This window comes from Halichoerus grypus, chromosome 9, assembly GCF_964656455.1.
Source record: "Halichoerus grypus chromosome 9, mHalGry1.hap1.1, whole genome shotgun sequence".
Classification (NCBI taxonomy): Eukaryota; Metazoa; Chordata; class Mammalia; order Carnivora; family Phocidae; genus Halichoerus; species Halichoerus grypus.
In genome coordinates this window covers 104,080,896-104,098,506 of record NC_135720.1, presented here as the reverse complement: position 1 = coordinate 104,098,506, position 17,611 = coordinate 104,080,896, and the positions used below count along the sequence as shown (strand labels likewise).

General features: G+C 37.2%; 1 protein-coding gene and 1 pseudogene across 4 annotated transcripts in view; both read right to left on the bottom strand.

The window, feature by feature from the left end:
- SUPT3H (SPT3 homolog, SAGA and STAGA complex component) overlaps positions 1–17,611 on the bottom strand; it is a 540,470-nt gene that overhangs the window by 316,132 nt on the left and 206,727 nt on the right. The gene's annotated exons all lie outside the window — the stretch shown is intronic.
- LOC118550677 (putative elongation factor 1-alpha-like 3 pseudogene) lies at positions 1,867–3,559 on the bottom strand (annotated as a pseudogene).

Genomic DNA, 17,611 nt, shown 5'->3' with positions numbered 1-17,611 from the left:
TGTATTAGAATAAAGTTTCTATATTTTACTAGAATTAAGGTAGTATTTCTGAAATAAATGGTAATAAGTAAAGATGCATATTGCAGTTCCTGGAACCACCACAAAAAATATTTTTTAAAAATAGTCTACAAAATGAACAGAGAAGCTAAAATGGTGAACTAAAAAATATTTCACAGAAGGGAGACAGTAAGGAGGCACGGAGCAAGAAATAAAGGCATGAGACAGAGAACAAACTGCAAAATAGCAGGTGTAAATCCCACCATAACTACTATACTTACATTAAATGTGAAAATATTAAACATTCAACTCACAGGACACCAGCAATAAAAGACAAAATGGATAAATTAGACTTGATTAAAATGGAAAACGTTTGCACTTCAAAAGACAACTTTAAGGAAATGAAAAGACAATTCACAGATGGGAAATATCTACAAATATATCTGATGGACTTGAGTTCAGAATACATAAAGATGTATTCTTAAAACTGAGTAAGATGATGGACAACCCAATTAATAAATGGGTACAGGATCTGAATAGACATTTCTCTGAAGATGATATATTAATGGACAATAAGATAATGAAATGATGTTCAATATAGTTAGTCATTAAAGAAATCCAAAACAAACCCAAAAGGAGATATCACTTTATACCTACTAGCATAGCCATAATCAAAAAGACAGACAATGACAAGTGTTGGTAAGGATGTGGAAAAAATGGAATCCTTATATATTGCTGGTGTGAATATAAAACAATACAGCCACTTTAGAAAAACAGTTTGACATTTTCTTAAGAATTTAAACATGATCTTACCATACAACCCAGCAATTCCCCTCCAAGGAATCCATCCAGGAGAGTAGAAGACATATGTCCACTCAAAGAACTGTATGCATATGCTCATATCAGCACTGTTCTTAAGAACCAAAAGTAAACATAATCCAAATGTGCATCAGTTAGTAAATGGGGAAAAATGTGGTATGTCCATACAGGGGAATACTCTTTAGTAATGAAAATGAAGGAAATACTGATCCATGCTACAATGTGAATGAACCTCAAATTCATGCTATATGAAAGCAGCCACATGGAAAAAACTCCATGAATGTGATTCAATTACATGAAATATCAAGAAAAGGCAAAATTACAGAGATAGAAAGGAGATCAATAAGCCTGGGAGTCAGGCTGCAAACAAGAGCAAAATAAGTTTGGGGGGGATGGGAAATGGTTAAAACTGAACTATAGTGATGGATATACATGCCTATAAATTTATGTAAAAAAAGACTAAACACTTAAAATAGTGACTTTTACACTATGCAAAATATACTTCAATAAAGCAGCATTAACGACTAAGTAAAAAATATTGTCAGGTGTATTTTTACTGCAACATTAAGTTCAACTCTAGTGTCAGAGAATAACACTCCACCTAATGATTGACATATCTGGGCATCATCACCATCTTCTGAAATTTTAGAAGAAAAAAACTCACTACCTACAGCATTTAAACCCAATGCTGGTTAAATGTCTCCCCGTTTTCAACCAGATTGTTTTTAAATCCATATCCAATCAAGATGAAGGCCCCTATTTTTATTATATAATTATTATTATAAACTAAAGATCAAAGGTAAAATTTAATGATTTAAAACATATTATTTGGGGAAATAACACAACATGTAAGTAATCAGCAATAAAAATACAAATCAAAATTTTTCTAACTTTATAAAGTAACTTCTTTTACATTTACCAATTATTGTGTATTAAGAATTTTGGTGAAACAATATGGAGTTGCATTCTGTCTAAAAAGTATTTTTTTGTTTCTTACTCACCTTTATTATTTTATTATGTTATGTTAGTCACCACACAATACATCATTAGTTTGTTTTTGTTTTTGTTTTTCTCATTAAACTTTTGTTTTAATGGGTCTCAAAATTCTGTGACAGATCTTTGGTCAAGTTTGTTTCCATTAAAAAGTACTGATTTTAAAAACTAATAACTTAAAACTGCCACACACACACACACACAAAAAAAAGCAAATGGTCCACAAAACATTCTCCTTTCCTTCTGAAGGTTTTTACAAGGCATTGTTATCATTAACCAGTCTTTTACTATTAAACTTAAATGGCTAATTGACACAAACAGTTCTGAGACCGTTCTTCCACCACTGATTAAGACTGTGGTGGCAGGTATTGGGGATAATATTCATTTAACCTTCTGAGCTTTCTAGGCAGACTTGGTGACCTTGCCAGCTCCAGCTTCCATTGCTTCAATGACACCCACAGCAACCGTCTGATTCATGTCACGAACAGCAAAACGGCCCAGAGGAGGATAGTCAGAGAAGCTCTCAACACATATAGGTTTGCCAGGAACCATATCTACAATGGCAGCATCACCAGATTTCAAGAACTTGGGACCACCTTCCAGCTTTTTTCCAGAACGATGATCTATCTTCTCCAGCTCAGCAAACTTACAAGCAATGTGAGCTGTGTGACAATCCAGCACAGGTGCATATCCAGCACTGATTTGGCCTAGATGGTTCAGGATAATCACCTGAGCCGTAAGGCCAGTGCTTCCGTTGGTGGGTCATTTTTGCTGTCACCAGCCACATTGCCATGATGAACATCTTTGACAGATATGTTCTTGACATTGAAGCCCACGTTGTCCCCAGGAAGAGCCTCACTCAAAGCTTCATGGTGCATTTCAACAGACTACTTCAGTTGTAACACTGACTGGAGCAAAGGTGACCACCATGCCAGGTTTAAGAACACCAGTCTCCACTCGGCCCACAGGGACAGTACCAATACCACCAATTTTGTAGACGTCCTGGAGAGGCAGATGCAAGGGCTTGTCAGTTGGATGAGTTGGTGGCAGAATGCAATCCAGAGCTTCAAGCAGTGTGGTTCCACTGGCATTCCCATCTTTACGGGTGACTTTCCATCCCTTGAACCAAGGTATGTTAGCACTTGGCTCCAGCATGTTGTCACCATTCCAACCAGAAATTGGCACAAATGCTACTGTGTCAGGGTTGCAGCCGATTTTCTTAATGTAGGTGCTGACTTCCTTAATGATTTCCTCGTATCTCTTCTGGCTGTAGGGTGGCTCAGTGGAATCCATCTTGTTAACACCAACAATTAGTTGTTTTACACCCAGTGTGTAAGCCAGAAGGGCATGCTCACGGGTCTGCCCATTCTTGGAGATACTGGCTTCAAATTCACCGACACCAGCAGCAACAATCAGGACAGCACAGTCAGCCTGAGATGTGCCTGTAATCATATTTTTGATAAAGTCTCTGTGTCATGGGGCATCAGTGATGGTCACATAATACTTGCTGGTCTCGAATTTCCACAGGGAGGTATCAATGATGATACCACGTTCACGTTCAGCTTTCAGTTTATCCAAGACCCAGACATACTTGAAGGAGCCTTTCCCATCTCAGCAGCCTCCTTCTCAAATTTTTCGATAGTTTTGTTGATCCGACCACATTGTAGATCACAGGACCACTAGTGGTAGACTTGCCCAAATCTACATGTCCAATGACGACGAGGTTGATGTGAGTCTTTTCCTTTCCCATTTTGGTTTAGGTTGAGCGGTGGTTTTCATGACACCTCCAGTTCTTAGCCTAGTGCTCCCGAAGGTCTGGGACAGCCCCTTTGAGCCACTTCCTCTGCTTGTCACAGGTCCGCCACGGGCTCTACATCATTAGTTTTCGATGTAGTGATCCATGATTCATTGTTTTCGTATAACACCCAGTGTTCCATGCAGTATGTGCCTTCCTTAATACACATCACTGGGTTAACCCATCCCCCCACCCCACCCCCAAAACCCTCAGTTTGCTTCTCAGAGTCCATAGTCTCTCATGGTTCGTCTCCCCCTCCGATTTTCCCCCTTCATTTTTCCCTTCCTTCTCCTATGTCCTCCATGCTATTCCTTATGTTCCACAAATAAGTGAAACCATATGATAATTGACTTTCTCTGCTTGACTTATTTCACTTAGCACAATCTCCTCCAGTCTCATCCATGTTGATGTAAAAGTTGGGTATTCATCCTTTCTGGTGGCTGAGTAATATTCCATTGTATATATGGACCACATCTTCTTTATCCATTCATTTGTCGAAGGGCATCTCAGCTCTTTCCACAGTTTGGCTATTGCGGACATTGCTGCTATGAACACTGGGGTGCATATGGTCCTTCTTTTCACTACATTTGTTTCCTTGGGGTAAATACCCACTAGTGCAATTGCTGGGTCATAGGGTAGCTCTATTTTTAATTTTTTGAGGCAACTCCACACTGTTTTCCAGAGAGGGTTCCCCTTCCACAACCTCTCCAACATTTGCTGTTTCTTTCCCTGTCCATTTTTGCCATTCTAACTGGTGTAAAGTGGTATCTCAATGTGGTTTTGATTTGAATTTCCCTGATGGCTAATGATGATGAACATTTTTTCATGTGTCTGTTAGCCATTTGTATGTCTTCTTTGGAGAAGTGTCTGTTCATGTCTTCTGCCCATTTTCTGACTTGATCATTTGTTTTTTGGGTGTTGAGTTTGAGAAGTTCTTTACAGATCTTGGAAATCAGTGCTTTGTCTGTAGTGTCATTTGCAAATATCTTCTTCCAATCTGTGGGCTGCCTCTTTGTTTTGTTGACTGTTTCCTTTACTCACCTTTAACAGCTGGCTGAACAGTTAGCATGTACAGGATTGGGAGCAATAATACAGTGCCTAATGAGCAGTACAAAAGGGGGTTTGCCTTGAGAGCTTCAAGACTGGGTGAACTAAAAATAGCCTTGATTAACTTGCATCAATGACTGACACCTTAATTGGGCCAGATTTTCTTTATTCAATTTATTTTATTTTTTTAAAAAGATTTTATTTATTTATTTGACAGAGAGAGACACAGCAAGAGAAGGAACACAGCAGGGGGGTGGTGGGAGAGGAGAAGCAGGCTTCCCGCAGAGAGCCCAGTACAGGGCTCGATCCCAGGACCCTGGGATCATGACCTGAGCTGAAAGCAGATGCTTGACAACTGAGCCATCCAGGCGCCCCTCTTTATTCAATTTAAAGGAAGCATCACCTCTTAAGTAGCCAAGAATCATTTGAGAATGTTCTTCTGATTGTCTGTAACTCTCTATATTTTCTTCTGTGTTTAAAAAAAACGTTCAAGTGGGGAGCCTGGGTGGCTCAGCCAGTTGGGCATCTGCCTTCGGCTGAGGTCATGATCCTGGGGTCCTGGGATTGAGCCCCACGTTGTGCTCTCTGCTCAGTGGGGAGCCTGCTCCTCCCTATCCCTCTCCCTCTGCCTGCTGCTACCCCTGCTTGTGTTCTCTCTCTGCCAAATAAATAAATAAAATATTTAAAAAAATTGTTTTAAAAAACGTTCAAGAAAAAAAAAGGTCTGGATAATACTTGAGAAGTCTGAACCACTGTAAAATGACAGCAAAAAGAACACAGTCAGCCAGCTGCAATGGTTCACCAGTGATCTACTGAAAGGGCATCTGTTTTATGCAAGGGAATGTGCACAGCTGCTGAACAAACTTATCAGGGAGAGACACTCAGTTGTTAATCAACTATGTTTCTATTCAGAGGGAGAAAATAGTCAGAAAAAGGACTTTATAGAGTCTGTGAATCAAGACCTACAGGACCTTTGTTCCTACTTTTGAAGGGTAGGAGGAAGGATGATTTAGAGTGAAAGAAGAGAAAAAGTCCTTGAAACTTAACAGCAAGTTATACCATCATGACTGCTTGGCTGAGATAATAGCTGGGCAAAAATCTGCCAGGGTTTGCCCTGAAGTCTTAGAAAAGCCAGAAAATATCATGTCTTGAGGAACCTAGTACCCACAGAGGAAAGGGCAACAGGCATCTGTTCTTAAGATAATGGCAAATACTGATTATTTACCATGTGCCAGCTACAATTAACAGTTCATTTAATCATCACAATAAGCCTAGGAGGTAAATGAGGTATAATTATTGTACAGATCAGGAAACTATGGCACTGAGAAGTCTGATAAATTGCCTAAGGTCATCAAACTGGTAATTGGCAGGGCCAAGAGTAGAACCAAGTCAGTGTGGCTCCAGACACTGTGTTCTTAAACCATTACAATATATGGCTGAGATATGAAAATATTTTTATCCTGGCTGTAGAAAATAAAGGAATGTGAAGTTAAGTGAAACAATGAATGATGAAAGCTGAAGTAAACAACTCATTAACACTGAGCCCAGGTGTTCAATTCTGTAAAAATCCTGATCTACACTTGGCTCAATGTTCAGACCTTCCTTCCCTCATTTATTTCCCTGATACTTATTGAACATCTGGTATGGGCTAGACCTCCAAAGGGTAACAAGAAATATAAAATCTCTGAGCATAAAAGGCTTAGATTTCAATGAGGCATTTCAATAATTTGGGAATAATTATCATCCAGTTGAATTGCTGTGGAAGGGATATACATAAAGAGTGGATGGGTCTGCAACAGACAGATACACTCCAGGCATCTCTAGCAACTTGGGCAAGAATCAGATCATTCAGGATGGCCACAGTGTGTGATGTCATAGGAGGAGATGGCTGGGGAGTGAGGAGAGTTCTGAGCAAGCAGATGGGCTGATCAGTTTGTCACTCTGGCAGTAGTAGGGAGGATGGATGAATTGGGGCCACAGAGGAAGAAGGTACATCTTAGTACCAGGGATAGAGAAAGAGGCAGAAAACAGAGGAAATTCAATTTTATTATGGTAATACAAAAGATGAAAAATTAAGGCCTCAACTGAGACAAAGGGAGTAAAGGAAAGAGGAAAGAAGATGAAAGATATAGTGTCAATTAGCTAGCAGTTACATAATTATACTGTTTTAATAAAGGAATTATCATTACAGAGAAAATTAAGCAAAAATCTCATGCTAACTTTCTACCATGTACTCCCACAGGAAAGCAAGGCATTATTGCTTACATAAATCATCTATAAAAAGCTAAACTTATGTACCTACATCGATACGAAACTAGAGAAATAAAAATCATATAAACATGTATCTTTACATTTTTAATTTTTCTAGGTAAAGCAATTTCTAAATAGAGGTTATAGGAAAGTCTTCAATTTTTAACAAATATTCTCTTCCCAACGAGCATGCATACATTCACTTCACCCTCCCTCAAGCCCTATAAGGTGAATACTATTATCCCTATTTTACATATGAGGCAATCAAGGCTCCAAGAGGGTAAGTAATGTGCCCAAAGTCACTAGATGTTAGTTCTGCTGTACAACTTCTTTTGAAAATGTATTATTCAAGTGCAATTGATAAATTAGGGAATAATGGTATAACTCAAATTTCACATTTGCTCATTTATGAGAGATTTCCTCCACAAGAAACACGGTGAATGCAAAAAACTGCACTCAGCTGAACTAGAAATACATGAAAAGCACACACTTCAAAACAAACATCTACCAGCTACCTCGGTTCACTGTGTGAGGTGTGACTCACACCCATTCACATCTGGTGTTACAATTTTCCTTCAGATTTCAGTAAGCCTCCTTGCATCACTCCACAGAAACTCACAATCTTGCAATGCTTTCCATAGCCACTTCCACCAGGGAATAATATATTTTGAAATCTAAAGTACCAAATATATTGCAGTATTTATTTGTTAACCACTTAACATTTATGATCTTTTAAAAAAATATGTCACTAACAAGTTTTTGAGTATTATACCAGAATATCATTTTCCCATAAGTCCTATGTTTTTGTTGTGTATTTTTGCAAAGCATGATTATTTTTTTAGCAACAAATGCTTTCATTAATAGCAGAGCTCAGTTGTGGAGTGATATCCAATTTGCTCATTTCAGAGCCAATAAGTTATAGGGTCTCCCACCTTTATGTATGTACTCATCCCAAACTATTTGTACACAATGTGTTTTTTGAACATCTTAAACTTCCAACCCTCTTTTACGTGAACTAGTGTGAGTATATATATTCATTCACCCAATTCTTTAGCCCAAAGGTCTTAGAATCATCTCTGATTTCTTTCTTTTTTCTTATGTTCCACATCTGGTCTATTAGAAAATCTTGCCAACTACCTTCAAAATATTTCTACAATTTGATCACTTTGCACATCTCCAATTGCTACTGTCCTAATCCAAGTTGCCATCATCCCTAGCGAGCTATTACAGTAGCCTCCACGCTGATCTTTCTGCTTAAACCTTACACCCTTTGTCTCATGGAATGTCCTTCCTCTATACAGCAGCTACAGTAAGCCCTTTAAATCTAATCATGTCCCTCTCTTAATCAAAGTCCTCCAATTAACATATATACATATATTTAAATAAAATCCTAACTTCTGACCACAGCCTGCAAGGTCTGGCTTCTTTGACCTTAGCTACCATATTCACTGTATCCTTACCAAACAGTCTTTGCACTCTTCCTTGAACACACCTAATATGTTCCCAACCAAAGGTTTTAACATTCACTATTCTCTCAGATGGGAAATTCTCTCCCCAGATACTGGCATAATTTGACTCAAATCTCTGCTCAAGCATCACCTGTCGGATTGGCTTTCCTTGGCCACCATATTGAAAATATCAGCTTCCATCATACTGTATCCCCTAAACCTACTTTATTTTTCATCCTAGGACTTATCACTATCAGGCATATCGTGTATCTAGTTGTTTCCTGTCTGCCTCTGCCATTAGAATGTAAGCTTCATGAAGACAGAAATTTCCTCTTGTTCACTACTGCACCCCAGTAGCCATTAGCTCTTAACAGAAACATTAATGAAAAAACAGGAATTAGTCACTTAGTAAGGACATCAGACATTAGGCTATATTTCTCATGTTCACTAAATAACTTTCAATAGTTAAGTAAAATGAATAATGAGACAATGAAAAAAAAAACCGGTGACTAAACCTACATAGAAACTATAATATATTATTAAATATTAAATGGAAAATGACTGTGCATATTTGTGTTACTAAAGACAGGTCAAAAGTTATTGCTCAACATTCACAAAGTACTATATTGTTTGAGTTGCCAAGTCAATAGTTCCATAATTAAAACAGATTTTAAAAGTTCACTCACCCCATTAGGTTTAGTTTTTTCTTACTAATGTAAGATGGGGATTTTTCTACAACCCCACCCTGTCTAACCATTATTTCCATGAATCACCTCCACCATACAAAATGTACTCATACAATTACTTATAAAAATCCTTTATATAGCTCATCTATTCTTTGTTGACAAAATATGTTAAAGTGTATCTGTCATATAATTTAAATTTCTAGAAAAATTCACTTACACATCTTCATATTTAGAAGCATCTCAGGAAAACAGACTTTCTATTTTGAGAAACAGTGAAGAAGGGAGAAAAAAGAGACTTTAAAGATTATCCAGCCCAGTGATTTAACACTAGTATTCTTTTCTTTGTTTAAGCAGCTGTAATTTTGTCCTTAAAATCTTACATGAAAGCCCAATATGTAAAACTTAAATTGATCTATTTTAGGCATGGAGGTGGGGAGAAAAAAATGGTGGGTCTGCAAAGAAGGAGGGATCCGGAAACCTTGACGGTTTATTCCTCTAAGATTTCAATACCCATCCCTTTTACTATGACTGTCTCTAGGAAACTCCAAAGAGGAAAATTTCCCTTCTAGTCAAAGTGCTACTTTACAATAAGACAAGAGAATGGAGGTTCAAATAGGACTGTAGGAGTTGATGGTCTTCAGTTGATAGTGAAGATGAAATTTAGTATAGTCAATTGGATGAAAGCATTGTGTGCAGTTTGTAAAACAAATCCTACTTCCTGAACAAAACCATTTTCTGGGATGAGAAGTAATTTTTGGTTCCTTATTTACAGAAAAATTAAATGTGAGGTTTTACTTTGCATTGCTGGAGACAAATTCACCATGGTAATACATTTTCGTGACAAGATATCCCACTTTCTCTATGTACATTTGTACTTGTCAATTATGTCCTGGCATTCATTCTGTAAAAATGATCACTTTATCTGTAACATGTTTGAAAATGATACCTAATGTGTTATCCATCCCTCCTCTAGTTCTAAGAAATTAGTTTTAAATAAACGTAAATCAATTAACCTCATAACCAGTTTTGCTAGTCGTATTGTATTATATGAGAGATCTCTGTGTGATATCCTCTCTGCCCAAACACAAAACAAAGAGGAGTGCAAAACCATACTTAGAAATCAAATTAGGGTAAACGTTATGTATAAATACATGAGTAACGGAAAGGGAAATAGAAACGATTACAGGTTATGTTTACTAGCTTTATCAAGAACTCACTTAAATTTAATTGAGCTACACAGGATTTTAAAAGAAAAAAGTTGTCTCAAATAATCACAAATGTGATCATTGTAAAGCAAATCATTTTGCTCTTGCCAAGATCTGTTTTTAGACACACGTCTAATGTTTTCACTTAAACCTTTTCTTTGGGGTACCTGGGTGGCTCAGTTGGTTAAGCATCTGCCTTCGGCTCAGGTCATGATCCCGGGGTCCTGGGATCGAGCCCCACATCGGGCTCCCTGCTCAGCAGCGAGTCTGCTTCTCCCTCTCTCTCTGCTGCTTCCCCTGCTTGTGCTCTCTCTCTCTCGCTCGCTTGCTCCATCTCAAATAAATAAATAAAATCTTTTAAAAAAGATAAACCTTTTAACATTTTTGGGCACATTTGGCCTTAGGAACTTTACCTCAATTTATTTTTAAAGTAAAGGCTTTAAGCTGAAGTTTACCATTAAATGGCTTAGAAGTTGAGGGAAGTGCTGTGTTTTTCAGCATAATTTGGTTCAAAATGTGTCAAAAGATCTATGTTTAGTAATTCAATAGCATGTCTAAAAGCAAAAGACCTAAATTAGTTTTAAAATTCTTAATCATCAATGCTTACATCACTGAAATAGCTATATTTACATCAGAATAATAATATTGTTGACAATCTGTCCCTCCTGGGATGCAAGCCATGTAAAGACACAGGTGGCAGCAGAATTACAGCCTACTCAAAATCCTGAGAGAGATGGCGTCTAACCTGAGGAAGCAGCTTCTTTCCTAACTTCGAGCTAATTGCAGATGAAGAAGAATCCTCAAGGTGAACACCTTGTGTGTTGCCTTCTTGGTTACAAATGACAGGTAGTTTGATATCTGTATCATTCATTCATTCAAAGATTTGCCTTACATCCATTATATATAGGTATGATTCAGGAATTGTTAGAAACAATGCCTTGCACAGACATCATCATAATGAGCTCACAGTAAAAATGATTTTTCAGTTCTTCTTTTCTGCATTTGGGCACATTCCCGCCTTGCCATTTGCAAAGTGACAACTGACCTCCGAAGTTATGAGAATTGTGAAGACAACCTTTTCACCACAGGCAAAATTTCATCTTAGGTATGTGACTACTTGACAGCTTATATTGTGCAAACTCATCTTACTGTATGTGTGAAGCTATCATTAAAAAAAAAAGAAAAAAGATTGGAGGATGACCAACGAAGGAATGACTAAACAATGGAAAAATAAAAAAGAAAGTTTACAAAACTGTCATCAGGATTAAGGATAACTTAGGCCAAAATGCCTGTATGAGGATGCTGGATATATGAAGGCAGCTTCTCATCTGCAGTTTCAAGAGTGTAACCCTGACTATCTTAGAAAGAAGGAAGGCAGGTCTGAGAAGGATAGCACACTAAAATAAGTGTGAAACGAGTGGAAACTAAACTTACTGGGGTGATAAGAATCTTGACTAAGTTGGAACTTCCTATGGTATGTAGGTTGAACTGTAAGTTTTCTCATATGTAAACAAGTGAATGAGAATGCTGTTTTTTAATGAACAAAAGCAAAGTAAGGAAAAACCAAAAGACTAAGGGGCAAGACTGAGATTTCAGGGTGACTGTGTTAAGGAAATGAACCCCATGTATTAGGGCAACGGTGCTAGACCCTAGTATGAGGCATTCTGCTGAAGAAGAAAAAAGTTCCTTTATATATGCATCATAGGCCATTCGACCTAGAAATTGGCAATTTTCATTTTTGAAATACACACTACAGCAAATAATCATCTGACCATCAAATACAATAAGAGTAACGCCAAACACTTCTATCTTAAACAATGTATTTGTAATTGCTTAGCATGACCCACATAAAACTCTGGGTAAAAAAAATAAATAAAAAATAAAAATAAAAACAAACAAAAAAGAAAACAGCATGTCACAAAATGCCCAATAGAACAGATTCCGTGGCCAACAATTATGCTATCACGCTATATGCCCCTTAAAAAAACAGCTCATTTTGCACACATACCTTGTTTCCCTCAGCATCAGAGACTAGCAAAACCAAAGAAACCCACATCCTAAGCCACAGAATGGAGCCACCTGGCCTTGTTCTTATCACAGGATGACAAAATGATTTCAATCCCCTAATGTCATGCAGACATCCTCAACATTTGTATAGTGTTTTTTAACTAACAAAACTGTTGCATCCTTCCTGAGCTGTAGAATGGTCAAAAGGCTCAATGCAAACATTTCTTCAGATAACCTTTGCTGCCACATTTAAAGGCACAGACTGTCTGACTGGCATAAATTTCAAATGCTTTCTTCCTTTTTCTTTCCCTTTTCTGTTCTGCTACTCACATGATTAAACATGATTTCAAAAAAGTTTCTGGGATCTCTCCTTCTAAAAATGTTTAAGTCAATGCCAGCTTTGCACTATTCATCTGTCAATCTAGAGAAAATAGGAACAATTTTATGAGCACAAGAAACAAGTTTTTTTAATGCTCCAATTCCATGACAGTAATTACAAACAAGTATGAGAAAAAAACCTGTCACATAAAAAAGTACGTAGGCCTTCTCTTAAAATACATATATTTTAGAATAATAAAATATTGTTTTTTTCACTTTTTATCATAAAGATTTTTGGAATAACTAACTTGAAGGTTAAGTTGTAATATTTTTCGTTAAAAAACATAAGAGTTAATTCTAGGGCTTTTTAATACCACAATTTTTATAGTACTAGTGAAAAAGGATGTGGGATTCTGATAATCTAGTTAAAGTCAGGATACCTATGTAGAAAATTTAACAGACACCACCACTTATATTGACCTCTACTGATCTGATGAGAGAACATTAATTAGTAAAAGGAATGCCACTGTCAATTTTCAATGAAAATGCAATTATCTGAAATTAATGTTCCACTGGAAAAAAATAAGCAGTAGCATTTTTAAAGTATCACTTCACTAGATTCTCAAAGGCACACTATAATATAGATAAGACCGCATTATCTTTTCTTCATTGCAAGAGGTTAAATGGCTCGCTTAAAGTAATGTGGCTTCTGTGGCCAATTAGGAACTGTTTTCCTTTAAACTCTCTACTGACAGAATTTCAAAGAGAAAAATGAGATTTACCAAACAATAATAATCTGCCTAAGTATATGTTATGGATTCAACTATGTGTCCCCCCAAAAAGATATGAAGTCCTAAACCCCACTAACTCAGAATGTAATCTTATCTGGAAATAAGGTCATTATAGATGTAATTAGTTAAGACAAGGTCATACTGCCGTAGGGTGAACCCCAAATCCAATGTAACCAGTATCCTAATAAAAAGATGACCATGTGAGGACACAAAGATATAGGGAGAATGCCATGTAAAGATGGAAGCAGAGGAGATAGGATCCATCTAAACCCACCAATCCCAAAGATTGCCAGTAATCACCAGAAGCTAGGAGGGAGAGAGGGAAGAGATTCTTCCTCGGCACCCTCGGAATGAACCAAGACTGCTGACACCTTGATTTAGAACTTCTAGCCTCCAGAACTATGAGTCAAGACAGTATATTTGCTTAAAGCTCCTGGGCTTGTGGTACTTTGTTGCCAGCAACCCTACGAAACTAATACAGTATAATTATACTTCATGAAACTATAAAAAGTGTTTCATTATTTATAAAAGAGGGAAATGATTTTTAAAAACTTAAGGATAAAAAAGATAAAGAGGCAAATGACATGGATCCTGATCCTAGCTCCAAGATTTACTTGCTGATTGTGTTTCTGTAGTTGTAAAATGACTTCTCTCTGGGTAACTCAGAGTTGTTGTGAAGATAGCAAGATTCTTACACATAATGCACACAGTTATTAGATATAATTATCATAATGTTGTAAATTACTCTTATTCCATGTGAGTATATTATCCCAATACTTATAAACTCCCTAAAGGTAAGAATTACATTTGTAATCCCCACAGAACCCATAAGGCTGAGGAAAGATTAGATATAAAATATTTGATTTAAATTAAAAATCAATTTAGAGCTTTTACATATAGCTTATCCAGCAAACTCTATCTATCTATCTATCTATCTATCTATCTATCTATCTATCTATCTATCTATCTATCTGCCTATCTATAGTGGGAAGCAGCTTTTACTATTTTATGATACTATATTGATAGACTCATATTGTTTGTCTATTTATATTGTGTTTTCTTGATCCTGTAATAACTTCCAAGTTTATTTCAAACAACACACACACTGAACAAACACACAAGTGGATTTACCATGAAGTTAATGAAGTTAAGCTTCAGGTCTCCTCACTTGTATCAGATCTTGCCATGGCCCTGGAGAGGTCTAAGATACATGGCCATATGGTTCTATTTAAAAAAATCAACAAAAATATTTTCGGGTGCCTGGGTGGCTCAGATGGTTAAGCGTCTGCCTTCGGCTCAGGTCATGATCCCAGGGTCCTGGGATCAAGCCCCACATCGGGCTCCTGGCTCAGCGAGGAGCCTGCTTCTCACTCTACCTCTGCCTCTCCCCCTGCTCATGCTCTCTCTCTCTGTATCTCTGTCTCAAATGAATAAATAAAATCTTTAAAAAAATAAAAAAATTAAGTATTTTCATTAGTCAGTTAAGAAAGCTGTCTTCCCTCCATATGGACTTTCTTCCATCACAGTTCCCTCTTGTTGGGTAACTTTGGAGTGATTGCCCAGCATTCTGTTTCAGAATCCTGCTAAGAGGGACACCTGGGTGGCTCAGTCAGTTAAGCATCTGCCTTTGGCTCAGATCATGATGCCAGGATCCTGGGATCGAGTCCTGCATCAGGCTCCTTGCTCAGGAGGGAGCCTGCTTCTCCCTCTGCCTGCCACTCTCCCTGCTTGTGTTCTCTCTCTCTCGCTCGCTCTGACAAATAAATAAATAAAATCTTTAAAAAAAAAAAAAAAAGAATCCTGCTCAGGGAAGGAAGAGCTGGAGATACCTTTAGTTTGGGGTTCATGTGATAGATTTAGTTGTTAACGGTCACTTCCTTGTATGGTTATTGCTAGTTGTCATGGTACAGGAATAGCTTCCAAAAATATTCCTATTTCCCACTGTACTGACTTACATGTTTTATGTTATGAAGACGCAGAGACAAGGTCTTATCCTGATATAAACACATTGTACAGGTCCTGGCATTAAGAATATGTAGATAATGAGAAAACAATAACACATACCCTACCACTACTGGGTACCCTCAGGCAGATGGTCCTTGCTAGTGAGTGGGGCTCCCTTACTTGGAAAGTGGTTACAAGATCAAAGAAACAAGAGAGATCAAATGGGATCAAATCCAACTGGTAAGGAATAGACCTCTCATAAAGCCCCGTGCTAGAGGTTACCATTATTAAATTGGCTGGCATCATTAGCCTTACCTAAACTTTCTTCAGAAAGGAGTATCATGGAGACTAGCTAGAAACATTCAGATTTATCCATAACCCACAATTTATTTACATAGTTTCTGAACAGTCAACACTTCTGCATTTTAAATAGACTACAAATTTTTAGTTTCTACACAACTCCATCATAAATTTTAGAATTTTTATTTTTTTATTATTTTTTAAAAGATCTTATTTGTTTATTTTAGAGAGAGAGAGAGAATTCCAAGCAGACTTTACACTGAGCATGGAGCCCAGGTGGGGCCCGATCCCATGACCCTGAGATCACAACCTGGGCCAAAATCAAGAATCAGACACTCAACTGACTGAGCCACCCAGGTGCCCCAAATTTTGATAATTTTTTTTTTTTTTTTTTTTTTTTTTTAAAGATTTTATTTATTTGACAGAGAGAGACACAGCGAGAGCAGGAACACAAGCCGGGGGAGTGGGAGAGGGAGAAGCAGGCTTCTCGCTGAGCAGGGAGCCCGATGTGGGACTCGATCCCGGGACTCCGGGATCATGACCTGAGCCGAAGGCAGACGCTTAACGACTGAGCCACCCAGGCGCCCTTGATAATTTTTAAAGTATTTTAGTTCTTTTATTTGTTTAGCTATTAACAGTAAAATTCATATTTACTTAGTTTTTATTATATTTTTTGTTGGTTGGTCTTGCTCTTGAATTATTTCATGTTCTGTTTGTTTCAGAAATGTAAGAGTAAAATATTAAGCCATGTCAGTTCAGTTATGTCAGCAATTTTCAGAAGACAATTATTAGTCTCAGCTTTTTTCTTGAAAGTAGAAATTAGAAGCCACAGTTTAAACACACACACACACACCACCACCACCACCACCACACACACACACACCCACGACCACCACCACCACCACAACCACACACACACACACCCATGACCACCACCACCATGCAACCACCACCACCACCAAGATGGTCAGTCCAACATCTCAAAAATTAGTTCTAGGTTATACAATCACATTGGGTCCAAATGATTAGCTTATGTTATAGTCACCAGAAAAATGAAATAGAACTTTAAAATATCATTTGAAATGCAAGTATCATAAGGGCTATCATAAAGCATGGCATATACTCTCAAATGGTTAAAACCAAGATCATCAACACATCAACAATGTGTTTTTCTTAAACAATCACTTACATCTGAGCTATAACTCATTTATGTTGTCAATTAAGATACAAACACACCATATTATTTATTTTGAAAAATTGTTAGAATGAGACAGTCTCCAAACAGAGCAGTTAAAAGTTTCTGGAATGTTAAAAGGAGCTTTACAAAGATAGGTCTATGACAAGTACTCAAAGGAGTAGCAAAACAGTAGGGCTTCGGAGTAGAAGAGAAAACATTTTAAATGCATGACCAAATGCTTTCTTGAAAATTAGTCTAAACTTAGATGACCAAAAGTATAAGTACTATGTCTACAGTCTAGAGATGTAAAGATTTTCCATAAAAATGAATCACAACACATATAGATTCTGCAAGCATAGCAAAATCTGAAACTAAAAATATTGTTTTAGCTGGTAAAAACATTTTTTATATGTAAGTGAATTATGGTGAGTTTCCTAACTGCCTGAAATGAATACTGAATTGAAACAAAAAAATCTGTAAAATTTGTATGTTTAAATGAGAAGAGTAGAATAAGAAATAAAAGTACAATGAAAAAAATAATGAATACAGTAAAACTACTCATAGAAGCAAAGGAAGTATAATTTGTAAGAGAATAACGCTTCTGTTATACAGGGAAAAATCTGGATACTCAAAAGTTCTATTCTAGGTCTTGATAGAAGCTCCTTCTATGAAATCTTTTAACCAATCCACAAATTTTCCTGTCTCTGAAATAGGGTAATGTTTAACTGACAAATGATTGTGGCCAGAAGCAAGCATTACCTGGGGCTGGCTATAAAAGCGACTCTTGGGCCACAGAAAAAGGAACTCTAATTCACAGCCACGTTTTAAGTTCTG